This window comes from Pleurodeles waltl, chromosome 5 (genome assembly GCF_031143425.1).
Source record: "Pleurodeles waltl isolate 20211129_DDA chromosome 5, aPleWal1.hap1.20221129, whole genome shotgun sequence".
Classification (NCBI taxonomy): Eukaryota; Metazoa; Chordata; class Amphibia; order Caudata; family Salamandridae; genus Pleurodeles; species Pleurodeles waltl.
In genome coordinates this window covers 1,367,074,761-1,367,089,019 of record NC_090444.1, presented here as the reverse complement: position 1 = coordinate 1,367,089,019, position 14,259 = coordinate 1,367,074,761, and positions in this window count along the sequence as shown.

Here is a 14,259-nt window from a genome sequence, read left to right as displayed (position 1 = left end):
TAGCTTTGACACGAGCATGTGAGCTTAGTACTGACTTATGTGTGAACATTTATACAGACAGCCGCTATGCTTTTGGAATGGCTCATGATTTTGGTTTGCTTTGGAAGGAGAGAGGCTTTCTCACATCCCACGGGATGCAGATAATGCACGGAGAATTAGTGCATAACCTCTTGACTGCATTAACATATCCAAAGCAACTAGCTATTGTGAAATGTAGTGCACACAAGAAAGTGACCGATAAGATAGGGCAAGGTAATGCCCTTGCGGACCGGACCGCGTAGCATGTGAGACTGCGATGCAGCAAAGTACTATTTCTATGTATGTAGTGAAGTCACAAGCTGAACGTTGGCATAATGCTAGACAAGAAGTATTAGATATCACAAAATCTGCTTCTGTGAAAGAACGTGAGCAATGGTCTGAAGAAGGAGAATTGGATGATGAGGGCTTTTGACGGAATAAGCAGATGGATAAATGTAAATTGCCTATAGCTTTTGTACAACCTATGGTTCAGATGCACATGGGCTGGCACATGTTGGAGCTTCAACAATAACTAAGTTGCTTACGCAAGTTTGGGAGCATCCAGAAATTTCCAGTACAGCTAAGAGAGTAGTACAGTCTTGTTTGATCTGTTTACAATACAATCCTGGAAAAGGGACACAAACTCCTGCGGGAGGGTTTGCTACACCAACTGCATCTTTTGAAGTTCTACAAATGGATTATATTCAGCTTGAACGCTGCAACAATTTAAAGTATGTCTTGGTGGTGGTATGTGCCTTCAGTAAATGGATAGAGGCGTACCCCACAAAGGATAATACTGCCATTACCACAGCGAAGGTGCTTTTGAAAGTCTTTTTCCCTAGGTTTGGTGTTTGCAGACTTTTATGGAATGATAACGGACCTCATTTTGTTGGGGAAGTTATTAAGTATGTCCTGAAAGGATTAGGGATTAAACAGAAGTTCCATGCGGTTTTCCACCCACAATCAGCAGGGTTGGTGGAAAGGTATAATGCTACTTTAAAGCTGAAGTTAGCGAACACACAGGCTTCCACATCCTTAACTTGCCCGGATGCATTACCGTTGGCATTATTGTCTATTAGGTCAGTGCCACACTCTTGAATAGGCCTTACCCCCTATGAAATAGTATTTGGAAGGCCAATGAACATTCAGGGAGTTCCTAAGCCAAATTCTGTATATAATATGTACCTTGTGTCTTGATGAATGATTATTTGGCACAGTTAACCGACAATTTGGTTTCTATTCATCAACAGGTTCGAGAAGCACTTCCTGACAGATCTGCAGGTGAAGGCCATGAACTCCGACCTGGTGACCAGGTGATGATTAAGTCCTTTGAAAGATCAAGCAGCTTGGAACCAAGGTGGCGAGGCCCAGACAGGTGCTTCTTGCGACAAGGACAGCAGTTCGAGTGACGAACCGAAAGAATTGGGTCCATAGTACTCACTGCAAGAGAGTGCTACCTACCTTGGTGGAACCTGCTGTGCTGACCGATCATCGAGAGATTTTGACTACGGAGAAAGGCCGTGCTATATCACCTGACGAATCTGCAGAGTTCTTCCCGGACCATACGATTTCTGGAGTGTCGCAATATAATTTGAGACCGAGGAAAGACCCCGTAGAGCTGGAGAAAACTGGTTGAGCTACCACCCTGGGTTAGTGAAACGGAGAGCCAATCTGGCAAGGGGGAGGATCAGACGTGCATTAGAGTAGTGACACCCTTCTTGGCCCGTGGTGAAGATATCAGCGGCTGCCCAGGGATAAGAGCTCCAACGATTGTTTTTAATTCATTTCTGAAAGGGTTGATTATCACTGTTGCTAAAATGAATAACAAACTGATCATTACTTCTATGTTGTTTTTTGGTGGTTATATCAATAATCACCTGGTTTGTTGAAAAGAAGGCTCCTGCTCGTGAGTTTTTTGTTGCCACTACTCCAGTACCAGAGGATCACTATTACTTTACGCTTCCCTATCAGGAGCAGAAGCACTGTCAATCGTACTTCAATAATACTTTAATTCAGATGTTGCATCATACTCCTAATGCTACAAATACTACTAACTGTTGGGTATGTGGAATGATACTTGCGCATCAAAAGAAAGGAGGAACACCTTTCATTCCTCTTCCTTTTTCACACAATGGATCTTGTCAAGCTTGGTATACGCTTTTGTTTGCATCTGGAAAACGTACAGAGGGCGGACTTCTTTTTCGCCTTAATAAAGTATGCTACCAAGACAAAGATGGATATCCCCAAGCCAAAGGAACTAAGGGCCAGATGTACGAAAGGATTTTACCCATTCTGTGTCTATGGGAAAAAGCTTTCTTACAAATGGCCCTAAATGGGAATGGGAAGAGTATCAACCGGACAATGTTTCAATACCATGTGTCTTCACAAATATAAGAGACTCTGACAAGAAAGAACAATTTGTGATTTCTGTTACAAAAACTAAAGCAGATTTATGTATATGTATCATTGGGCGAATTCCAGTGGGGATAAGCGATTGTACCTTGATTTTAACTATTGAGGATTAAATAATAGTAGTTTTACAGCTTCACATAATACATATTTTGTTTGTGGTAACTATGGATATTACCAACTACCTGTTGGGTGGTCAGGTGTGTGTTATGTATCTTTTCTATTACCCCCTGTGTTTTTGGCCCCTGCATCATATCACCGAGATTTTAAACTGATCAATGACATCAATAAAAATAGATATAAAAGGACAATAAGTACAAATAAGGTAGACCAAACGGACATTAGCCTGCAACAATATGCTGATTTTAATTTAGGGTTGTTCTCCTTTGTGGGTGCTGCGTTAAACAGTAGGAAAGTGAGACGATTGACCAGGGTTGTGGAAGTTGTTACCAATCCGGCAGCTCTGGCACTTGGGAGGAGCTCCAAATTGCGAGGATTGTAGCGCTCCAAAATCGTATGGTACTAGATGGGATATTAGCTGATCGAGGTGGTGCATGTCGCATAATCGGTAGTAGTTGCTGCGTATTCATTCTAGATCACTCACTTTCAGTATATGATGCAATATCTAAATTCCATAAAATTGTTGCAGAAATCCACACAGAGACTGGTACTTGGACTTTTTCTGGATGGTTTTGGGTTCTTGTTTCCGCTTGGGGCTGGAAACTACTGACTATCCTGTGTGTAATGATTGCAATATTTTTCACATGCTGTATCTGTATTCAGTGTGGTCCAATGTTCTGCTCCATGTGTATTACTGCTTGTATGCCTACCAAAAGAAATATTACAGAAATGAAAGCACAACACATGATAGATAAGGAAACAGCTGAAATGATGAGCATAAATATACAAGACGAATATTTAGATTATCCCAAAAGACGAATGTCTTCAGCTAATGCTGAAAGGGTCGTCTGTTGTAAGTCAGTAGCGATTAGGTTAAGCATTAGCAGAAGACATCTTGTATTTAGCAACTATTGTGAACATTTCGCAGAATCTATTTTGTATTCATGGCAGCCGTTTTCTCTGCCATGTGCTCGCCCTGTGCTCTGTCCTACCTTTCTGTTAACTACTCTTGAAAATCTGTCTAGTGACAAGTTATATTTAGCATCTCCCACTTTCGCACATGCCCAGTAGGATCTGCAGCTGTTAGTAATCAGCAACAGACAGAAATGTGTCAACTAGTTCTTGAAAACTGTTAGCCCCTCCTACCTGTCGACTGTGCATTTCCATATGTCCTTATATGTATGTAAGTCTTGCTTCTATAATTGTACCACCTTCTTTTAGCCCGTGAGTGGGTATAAAAGGACCATGCTCTCTTAGTTCAGTGTGCTACTTCAAACATTACCGAAGGGTGCTGTTTGAACTGTAGTACCACCTCATGAGGTTTAATAAACTTTGGGGGTGATTCTAACTCTGACGGGCGGCGGAGGCCGCCCGCCAGAGTTCCCCCCTCCAGAACACCGCTCCGCGGTCATAAGACCGCTGCGGTGATTCTGGGTTTCCCACTGGGCTGGCGGGCGACTGCCAAAAGGCCGCCCACCAGCCCAGTGGGAAACACCCTTCCCACGAGGAAGCCGGCTCCGAATGGAGCCGGCAGAGTGGGAAGGTGCGACGGGTGCAGTTGCATCCGTCGCGAATTTCACTGTCTGCAATGCAGACAGTGAAATTCAAAGTGGGGCCCTCTTACGGGGGGCCCTGCAGTGCCCATGCCATTGGCATGGGCACTGCAGGGGCCCCCAGGGGCCCCACGACACCCCATACCCCATCCTGTTCTTGGCGGGCGAACCGCCAGGAACAGGATGGCGGTATGGGGTGTCTGAATCCCCATGGCGGCTCAGCGAGCTGCGCCGCCATGGAGGATTCAGAAGGGCAGCGGAAAACCGGCGGGAGACCGCCGGTTTTCCTGTTCTGACCGCGGCCAAACCGCTGCGGTCAGAATGCCCTGTGGGGCACCGCCAGCCTGTTGGCGGTGCTCCTGCCGACCCTGGCCCCGGCGGTCTAGTACCGCCGGGGTCAGAATCACCCCCTTTGTCTTTTATTTCAGTTTCTGTGCCAACTTCTTCCTATATGGTCTGAGGACTTTGTCCAGAGAAGGGCGAACCCCTTGCACAAGTAGGCCTTGCTGAGGCTTACTTCGACACATGTAGATGTAATTGTGCTGTTTCAGTGTATGGCGGTGGTGATTCAGTATCATTCTGTTGCCTCCTCATCATCATTTCCAATGTGTGCTCTTCTGATTCTGTATAACTTGGAGATGTTTTGGATGCTTCCTTGGCTGCTCAGTCTGGAGATGAGGTCTTGCTTGTTTGTACGTGCCGCACGTTTTATCGCTGCTACCTTAGATGTTAGCGTTAAAGCATGTATCAGTTTTGCCAGTAAATATCTGTGCATCACAGGGGACCTATCGGATTTAAGAAACCCTCTCCTTTCCCACTTTTGAACACAAGAATGTACAGTGTTGATGACATATGCTGAATCTGAATAGATGGTGACTTCCACCCCCCTCAGCACGCTGCAGCGCTTCAATAATGGCCACTAGTCCTGCAGCTTGTGCTGAAAAATGAGAGTGTAGTGGTATATCACTCACTATCGGCAAGGTATCAGACGATCCCTGCTGTTCGGGTCTTACAACTGCTGCTCCTGAATGTCTGATCCCTGTTTCCTCCTCTATGAAAGAGGATCCATCCACAAAGAGCAGTATGCTCCCAGGGATGGTGCCCTCTCCCACCTTGCTCTCTTCTTCTGTCACTTAATTGGCACAGTCATGTACTTGCTCGTCATCAGTAACTGGGTGTGCAAAGAAGGTCGCTGGATTAACTGTGTGACATCTGACCACCTGCAAGGATGGTAATGAAAGTGTTACTTCATACTCAGATACTCTCTGAGTTGTGAGAGTGCTTTTGCCACTTTGCAAGATAGCGAATACTGTATGCTCTACATACAGTGTTAAAGGTGATCCCATCACTATAGTGGTGTTCATCTGGACTGCAAATGTTGCTGTAGCCAGGGCTTGCTCAGATGGATAGTGACCTTTCATGACAGGATCTAGCAGCCCACTGTAGTAGGCAATTGGCTTATGTCTCATAGATGTCTTTTGAGTCAGTACTGCAGTCATTGTCATTCTCCTTCATCTGTCCAATTTATTTTGTTAGCAGTTGCAGCATGGGACTCCTTTAATGCAGTGAGAAATGGTGCTGTCACTGTAGCATAATCAAATACCCACTGCCTCACGTGAATACAGACTCCTAAAAAGTGCTGCATTTGTTTGGTGGTATTGGGCTTGGGCATGTTTCTAATGCTTTCTACTCAGTCAGGCGTCACCTTTATCCCTTCTTTAGATATTAATTATCCCAAATAATGGATCTCTGTCTGCACATATTGTAATTTATTTTTATCAACTTTGTATCCTTTGTCTGCCAGCTTGCAGAGGAGACCAATGGTGTTGTCTCTACATATGTCTTCAGTGGCGCTACAAACCAGAATGTCGTCTACATATTGTAAAAGTGTACTCTTGCATTGTATGTTTGCTAAGTCTTTTTTAACTGTCCAATTAAAAATGCTCTGAGACTCGCAAAAACCTTGTGGGAGCCTCCTGTACCAATATTGCATATTTTTAAATACAAATATGGTCAAATATTGGCTGTCTGAATGTAATGGAATGCCAAAAAACAAATTTTTCAAATTGTTTACAGAAAAGAAAGCGGCAGCTTTGGGGATATTTGTCAGTAGAACAGATGGATTGGGTACCACCGGGAATTCTGGAATGACGATGTCGTTTAGAGAGCGGAAATCTTGAACCATTATCCAAGTTCCTCCCCTGCTCTTTTTTATCAGAAAAATCGGTGTATTACATGGTGTTGATCTTTCGCTTATCACTCCTTGCTCAAGTAACGCCTGAATTGTAGGTAAAATACCTTCTTCTGCGTCTTTGGACAAGGGGTACTGACTTATACTGGGCAATATGGCTCCAGGTTTCAATGTAATTCTCACAAGGTCAGCTCCTTTGATCAGTCTCATGTCATGTGGCCCCTTCACCCGTAGCGCTTCTGGTACTTTTGCCAAATCTCTCTCCTGAATTGTCGTGTCTTGTGCATGTTTTGGCAAAGGTTGTTCACTGAAGAATTCCACCTCTGAGATATCCCTTAATTTGACCTCGGGGTCTGTGAACACTATTGATGCCCACATTTCCTGTCTGCTGTCGAATGCGATGAGCACCACATATGTTGGTTTTATTTCTTGAACTGATACGTCCAGTATCATCTCTCTTTCTATCATTGGGTCCACGGGTTTGCAAGGTCTAAACAATAGTTCTTTTGGTAACGCACTGTTTTCCCTTGCAGCGCTGGTGTGTGCCCTATCAGAGCGTATATGCCACACAAAAAAGCCTCTGTATCAGTTGGTACTGCTCTGACCTGCTGCCTTGATTACTCATGAGCTACAAAGGACAGTATCCTACCTGATGTGACACCGAGTGTCTAACAAACCATCGACCCATCCTCCAGAAACGAGATGGTCATATTCAATTTGCTCATTAGGTCTTTCCCAAGGAGGTTGACGGGTGACTCGGGAGAATATAACTATGGCCCGTCACTTTGTGTGTCACCCACAGTCATGTTTACTGATTTCATGAAAGGAACCAGTCTGACAGCACCAGAAAACCCTTGTGTGTCCATTAGGTTGCACAAAAGTGATAGCGTCCCTTCCTTTATGCTAGATTTGGTGGCCCCAGTGTCGATTAAAAACTGATAGCGGCAACCTTCTTTGGCTACCGTCACAGTGGGCTCCTCTTCTGACCTGTGGGTTACCAATAGTATTGGACACATGTTTGTTACCTGTGGGCTTTGTCATTGGACATGGATAGGTGTCAGTGTTCCACTGGAAACTTTAGGCGTTGTATAAAAGGGGTTACCTCCTTGCACCAATACTCCTCCTACTTGAGCCTCTGCTTGTCCTCCCATGGTGTTGCTGCCACCCTGGGGCCCATTTTGTGGCAGTGGCCCCAGTAGTGCCATCCACTGAGCTTGAGGGGCCTGGGGGTACTCTCATCTTACATATTGTTGTGGTCCCCATTGCATCTACGGCAGCCTCACTGCCTGTCTTTGCGAGGTGGGCCACCCATGCATGCGTTCATCATTTCTCTTAGTTCTGCATTCCCTTACAAAATGACCCATCTTGCCGCAATAATAACACTGCTGACCCACTCGGTATCCTCCTTGTCTTCTCCCCTGCATTGCTCCTTGCTCTCCCAATGGACCTCCTTGTTTCCTCCCCTATCACTTGCTATTTGCCCTTACACTGGCGTTGTGACTGTTTCTGGTGGTGCTTTCACAAGTGCCCCTTCCGTGCTCGGTTTCTTGAGCTTCTGATGCACCAACTTAGCTGTGGCTTTCCCTACCTGCTCTGTTCTCTCTTTATCCTTTTCTTGTTTTCATTTAAAATAATGAATTATGTGGGCCTATATTTCTGGCCATGGTTTAGCCTCAATCCCACTACCCCATCTAAATTTGACTGTATTTCAGTGGGAAGACCTCTCTTCAACACATTGTAAAAAAAAAAAGTATGTTTCCTCCCGTATTTTCCCAATTACATGCTACATCCTGTACCCATTGTTCTTTCATTCTCATGATAAACTCTGCAGTGTCCTCTGTTGGCTTATTGCTTTTTGCTATAAGAGCTCCAATGTCTGGTTTGTCCGCCGAAGCGCATCCAAACATGCTGGCAGACATTGTTAAAAGAAGACCCGTCAAACTACGAGTTTGTCAATGTGACTTGAGGGAGTCCTGCTCTCGCAAATATGGTATTAACCTCATTTCCCACTAGAGAACTCAGCAAACTTTTAACATCGCCCAGGGCGAGGTTAACTCCAGCAGTGTGTTTATCAAAATTCCCTATCTATTTTCCTGCACCTTCAGACAGCGGGGCCAGTGCTCTGTTTAAGTTCTCTTTGTCCATGTGTGGCCAAGGCATGTATGTTGGTACTTGCCCTCCCTTAAAAATGAGGGGCAGTTGAGTGATGGGTGGGACACCTGATGGTCTGCGACTTAACCTCGGGTCTGATCTGTTACTACGTATTACTTCAGTCGGTTTGTCCTTGGCATACATCTCCGAGACTGCAAGGCATTCCTGTATGTGTGGATAGTTCCAGCCTGGGGCAGCCTGTCCATGCCGTATGCAGTCTTCTGCCGTGGATAAGTCATAGGGCTGGAAAGACCCCTGTTGGGGCCACGGTTTTCTCCTGTCTCTTTCAGTCCATGTTGCCAGTTTGTCTGAAAAGGGTTGACAATATTACCTACTGTCATTTCCTTGTGCATTCATATCAGACCCTTCGTTCAAGTCCTCATCTTCCCCTTTGGCCCCTACTCCCCTTTCTATCTCATCTAGGTGTTCGTCATATCGTGATCTTTCTACCTCTTCTTCCCAATCCCTTTCTTCCAGAATCCAATCCCCATCTGCCTCTCTCAGTGTTTCCCCCAGATGTGTCTCCCAACTTGAGAACAACCTGCCCAGTAGTATATTGCCCCCGTAGAGGGTCATGGCTCCTGGATCTTTCTGCCTGTTCTATAGTGTGCTGCAACTTAGGTATTGCCCTGTCTCTTCTCTTCTGTTCATAGCCTGCCCGAGGAGCTGTCGGGATAGGACCGGGTGTACCATCAGCCCCCTTCACATCTGTCCCGTCCTCCTCGGGTTCAACCCGTACTGGATCCTGATATCCTGAAGCTGGCAGAATGAGGTAGAGACCATATGGTGGAGGCTCATCTAGAGCCTTTTCTCGGGGTTTCTCTTGTACCTGTGTCGCTGCCTTTTCAGGCCTTGACGATTTTACATTTGTCTTTGTTTCGCAGAAGACCCGCCATAATGACAGAATAGCTTCCCTCTTCTTTCTCTTCTTCTTCTGATATTTAGATCTAATGTATGTCAGTGTATGTTCAACTATGTCTTTGTCGAATGTCCCTTCCTTTGGCCATGACTAGGCATGGTCCTTAGTATCTCTGTGTCATTGCCTACAATATTTCTGTATTTTCTTTTTGTCTGACAGAAAGTTTTTACCATATGTTCTTCTACGCCGATATCAGGTGCGGGTGCATTTATGGGGGGGCAAAGTGGATTGTTGCCTGACGCAATACATGTTATAACGTTATCATGAATGAAAGTTATCAGTAGTGGTGTCTGGAGATGTGGCGTCCCTTCCATCATTTAAAACTCCTGAATCATACAGGTCTGTGAAAAATGCATCAAGAAGGGCTTCTAATACAATAGGTTCCTGCATTATTATGTGGAACCAAGGGGTGTCACACAGACATTGGGGTTGGCCATGAGCACATTTAAATGTTAGAACTAGGTCAAGGGTGTCTGTTTCCTGCCACAAGGAATAATCAATCTCACTCATAAGGTATTTTATTTATTTCCACTAGTCTTGGTGTTATCTAATTTTAAATTCTTGGGTTTTATTTGCACTAGTGTTTCCCCACTTCCACGACACTTTGGCCCATATTTATACTTTTTTAGCGCTGCGCTTGCGTTGTTTTTTGATGCAAACTAGGCACAAACTTACAAAATACAATTGTATTTTGTGAGGTTGCGCCTAGTTTGCATAAAAAACGACACAAATGGGGCGCTTAAAAAGTATAAATATGGGCCTTTGAGTTTTTCTATCGGGATCTCAAAAACATGGCAGAGATCTTGCACCCTCTCTTCCTCACTTATTTCAGATTGTATAGCTACTGGTAAGAATACTTGCCTTTTTTCTATAATTTTCCCACTATGTTTATGAAGGATCACACTCTTTTTATCATCCTTACTACTCATTGTTTACACCAAATATTTATTCATTGCTGTTGTGCTTTTTCAGGTTTGCAAACAAGGGTCTGACCGTGCTCAGGGTAAAGTCAATTGACACCGACCATTTGGTCGTCCCCATACCTAAACGTCAGACTCTCCACTGATGCCTCAGCCTTGATTGCTCTCCCGCAAAGACACCTTCCCGATATATTAAATCGAGGAACTAGTGAACCAGGCATCTGACTTTTTCTGAGTGAGGCCTGCTGGCGCCGATAAAAGTGATTGTCTCCTGGCACGTCAGACTTTATATGCGTTTCCTGATTCACCCCATTTTCTCTACTCCAGCCCTCTGGATCTAACTGGGATATCTGATGGACATGAACTGTCCCTTCCAGGAACTGCCTCCTGGGTAATTCACTAGTACCTAACTATTTTTTCCAGGAGCTGTCCCCTGTGTAATATACTAATACAAACTATGTCTTCCAGGACCTGCCTCCTGGGTAATACACTAGTACAAAACTATGTCCTCCAGGAGCTGCCTCCTAGGTAATACACTAGTACTCATCCTACCTCCTTTCTATCACAAAAGGGAATTCCTACTATCTAGTCTTCCGGTCTGGCCAGGAAATCACATTTCATTTCTGCATCAACATTGTATTTCTAATCCCCACACAAATCCTGCATGCACTTATTTCCCCCATGCTACAATTTCCATAGACTCATGCATTTTAAATATTAGAGTTCGAAGCCCAACCCCTCCTCCCCCTTTAGGACAGCAGCCTCTGGAACCCTGACTGGCTGTTCATATAGACAGGTGTAATGCTCACCTGGTTTGCGTGCAGTATTCTATTCAAGCGTCGCAGGCAGTGTTTCCTTCAACCGCAGCCTAGGGAGTTGAGGAGATGGAGGACTCCTGGCTCCGGCTCGCCTAAATGTAGACGAATTTTTAAATAAAGAAGTGACACAATTCTGATGGTCATATAGTAAGTTTATCAAACAAAAATACGTCCGGGAGTACAGCCCAGTTCTGTAACTGAAACCACACTCAACTCAGCTCTTCCAAACAGCATCTTTTATATTCTTGGTCTACCACTGAAGTTCCACAAAAGCAATAATTCTTTAATAAGCATCTGACTACTTGTCACTAAAATGCAGCTGTGGCATAGATAATATTTGCATGCATCTTCTAACGAGCACAGTGTCCTTTTGATCTCACCCTCTGACCCCTATCAGTATATACACCCTACGCTACTACCAGGCTCTGAAGACTTACGGTCTGTCTTCCTCTGCCTGCCAACCTTGAAACATACAAGCATCCAGTATTTCCCTTGTAGGAATGCCGTGATCTACGCTTCCCCTTTAGCACATGTTATCAGGAAGTAACGCAAACTCTCATGTGTATGTGACCTTCTAATTTATCTGTGGTATGTGAGGACAGGCAGTCACTGCTTTGCCCTGCACCTGGCCTCTTTCTTCATTTTCCTTCCTCTCCTTGCATTCCAGCCTAACATCGTACCCAGATTGAGCCCTGTACGTCTTTCGTACAATGTAAATTTCTGTATGTTTCCCTTCTAAGTCATGTGTTGACCAGAGTGGGCCTTCTTTTGTTTTCTTGAGGCCTATTACATGAGAATGGAGACTTTCTCTGTAATTTCAGGCACAGATTGCGGCATCTATAGATTATCGCTCCTCATCTGAGCATAATGTTTCAGTGCCTCAACCGGTGAACCTGCATAAGATGAACATCTTTAGATAAAGGGTGTTCAGAGGCTGCGGCGTAAGAGTAATGGTGCCATTACTTACAACCATTGGTGTCACTGCCTTCCCCCTTGTCTCCTCTTAAGCTGAGCTTGTGTCCTTAGTTGATGGCACTGACTTGTCAGAGAGATGGGTAAACTGTGGTGCACTGTGCTTGATGACGCTACACAACTGCTCCTGACTGTCCAGGTAGTTGTCAGATGAGATACTGGATGTACTGCAACCCATAGTCTGATTACCACTAGGTTATGGTGCCTTGGATGAAGGTATGCTGTCGCCCTCATCCAGAGGCTGAGAGATGTCCATAGGGCGCTCACTGATACTGGGGGAAGTAGTGATCTTTGCAGTTGGCTTTGCCATCACCCAGTGTTGTACGGGGTGAGCACTAGAGTGAGATAGTTTGTCCAGGTTTGTTTCTTTTTCCCTTTGTCTCTGTTTTAGCCGCAGTTAATACTGCATCTGTAAGATCCGCAAGTGAAACAGAACCAGGCACTAAGGAGGGTACACCAACACTTCCTGACCCAATAGTGCCATGGGCAACTGTGTGGTTATTGCTGTTAGGTAAATCGTGCTCGCCGTCGTTCATACATTGTTACCTGTATTACCACTCAAAGTCTCTGAAGAGCTAACAGAGTCAGCACCAGATAAAGAGCTATCCATTTCTCTTTTCTGCAGCCTGCCCTGAGCTCCCCAGAATCAGCAGACCAAGCATAAACCATTTTTATCAGCCCGACACCAGAAGAGAAGGTATCTAAACAAACATGAGTCTGTGAAACAATATTGGTACACGAGGCTGGTGATCCCGCAACTAGTTCTGCTGCTGTGGATACATTGTTGCATCTTCCTAGCCCATGTTTAATGTCTGTAGCCGAGGAGGAACACAGGTTAGAGCCCATCGAGGAGGAGGGGGTGCTTGTAGCAATGTATCTTTCTCCGGAGCTGCTGTGACAAGTTCTTAGATCAACGGCAGGCTCCCAGGTGAGGCTGCAGCAGAGAGGGAGGAAGACTCCAAAACCCTAAACCTGTGCCACCGACCCCCCTCACTCCCAAGACCTCTGCAACTCCCTCTCCAACTACTTCCACCACAAGATCGTAGATGTTAGAAATGGGGTCTTCGGTTGACAGTCAGGTTACCCCCTGTTCAAGCAAGGACCCACACTCTAGTCAGGGTAAAGAGAATCACCCTCAGCTAACCCCTGCTTACCCCCTTGGTAGCTTGGCAGAGCAGTAGGCTTAACTTCAGAGTGCTAGGTGTAAAGTATTTGTACCAACACACACAGTAACTTAATGAAAACACTACAAAATGACACAACACAGGTTTAGAAAAATAGGAAATATTTAACTAAACAAAACAAGACCAAAACGACAAAAATCCAACATACACAAGTCAAGTTATGAATTTTTTAAGATTAACCTCAAAAATAGCGCTTAGAAACAAAAATGCTTCGATGAGGTGTTAACACGGCGTCATGACGGAGTCGTTCCCAACAAGCCGACACCAGCGGCGCCGGACATGGAGTTGCGTGGACCCCCAAGTACAGTACCTTTGGTGAAGAGTGAAAACAAGCTGATGCGCGAAGAAAGGGATTGCGGCGTCTGTGCAAAACGTTGAATCCGTGCACTTTGAGCGGCGTCAGTCACGACGTGGTGCAGCGACTTCCACGGAGTCGCGGACTTCAGCGGGGCTGCAGCGGCCCAGTGAAGGTCACGGTGTCGGGTGCAGGCGGCATCCCTGGACTCAGCTGCGGCGTCAGTCCGGAGTCGTCCGGAGTCGTCCGAAGTCGATTTCCTTGGATTTCCACCAGCTTTCCTTTCAAGGGCCCAGGGACTCGATAGGGCACCACGTCAGGGCAGGAGTCTCTCCAGAGACTCCAGGTGCCGGCAGAGAGAAGTCTTTGCTGTCCCTGAGACTTCAAACAACAGGAGGCAAGCTCTAAATAAAGCCCTTGGAGATTTCTTCACAAGATGGAAGGCACACAAAGTCCAGTCTTTGCCCTCTTACTCGTGTAGAGGTAGCAACTGCAGGATAGCTCCACAAAGCACAGTCACAGGCAGGGCAGCACTTCTCTTCAGCTCTTCTCCAGTTAGAGGTTCCTTCTTGTTTCCAGAAGTGTTCTAAAGTCTGTGGTTTTGGGTGCCCTTCTTATACCCAGTTTCTCCTTTGAAGTAGGCATACTTCAAAGTAAAGTCTCTTTGGAATGTGAAATCCTGCCTTGCCCAGCCCAGGCCCCAGACACT